Consider the following 1,219-nt stretch of genomic DNA (forward strand, 5'->3'; position numbering starts at 1 on the left):
AACATTGAGTCCGAGATTCATCGGGCCGTATAAGATTATCGAACGAGTTGGACTAGTAGTTTATCAACTAGAATTGTCGTCTGAGTTAGAAAAGATTCATAATGTATTTAATATATCGATGCTAAAATGGTACAAATCTGATCCTTCGCATATTATTTAATATAGTGAAGAACCGATCCGAATTCTACCTTGTGAGATCAAAGAGCTGAGAAATAAAAGAATAGCGTTAGTAAAAGTGTTATGGCATCGACACGGGGTAGAAGAAGCTATATGGGAACCTGAGGATGCTATAAGAAAGCATTATCCAAACTTATTCGCTGGTAAGATTTTCAGGGACGAAAATCCCTAAGGGGGAGAGTTATAATAGCTCGATTTTAGCTTAAATCGGAATAGTGATTTTCGAACCATAAATCTGACGTTGTAAAATTATTTTAATAGTATTTTTGGTGTTTATAGTATATGAATAAATATGTGTGAAAGTTTCGTGTGATAATTTTATCGTTTAAGTGGTTAATTTGATTAAAAGGACTTAATCGCATAAAATGCAAAGTTGATGTTCTAATTGTTTAAGTGCTTAATTGCTCTGATTCATTAATGGTGAAGTCCTTATGTTGTGAATAAACCATGGATAATGGAAATTGACATGAATAGCCATTCATTAAATGATTTATAATGTTTCAAACAAAGGTTAAAATAGTAAAGGTGGAATTAATGTGTAATTAATAAAAAACAAAATCAAAATGGTGGTCATTTTATCATTTTTTTATGGTTAAATGAAGCAAAGGAGAAAACTAAAATAGGGTTTTGATATTCGGCACTCTCCTAGCTTGATTGACGTATGTTTTGAGCTCGGTTTTGATGATTTCTATGTTTTTGTGATTGTTGCTTTGAGCACTAGCCAGCCCATGCCTCAATTTTTGAAAGTGTTGATGATTTTCAAAGTTGCTATTGATGAATTCATGTGTTTTTGGATGTTTGATGATGAAAATTGGATATTTGTTGATAGATTATCAAGTTTTATTAAGTGATTTTTGACAAAAATGTCAAATAGGGATTTATTCGTGAAAATGTGAAAATATGTGGTTAAATGTGTGAATAAATGATAAGAATAGGCTGATATATGCACTAGGAAAATTCAGCTAGCATGTACTTGAAAGAAATTGTGTAATTTTGTGTATTTGTGAAATAAAGACTAAATTGAATAAATGTGAAACTTTAG

This window comes from Gossypium arboreum, chromosome 2 (assembly GCF_025698485.1).
Source record: "Gossypium arboreum isolate Shixiya-1 chromosome 2, ASM2569848v2, whole genome shotgun sequence".
NCBI lineage: Eukaryota > Viridiplantae > Streptophyta > Magnoliopsida > Malvales > Malvaceae > Gossypium > Gossypium arboreum.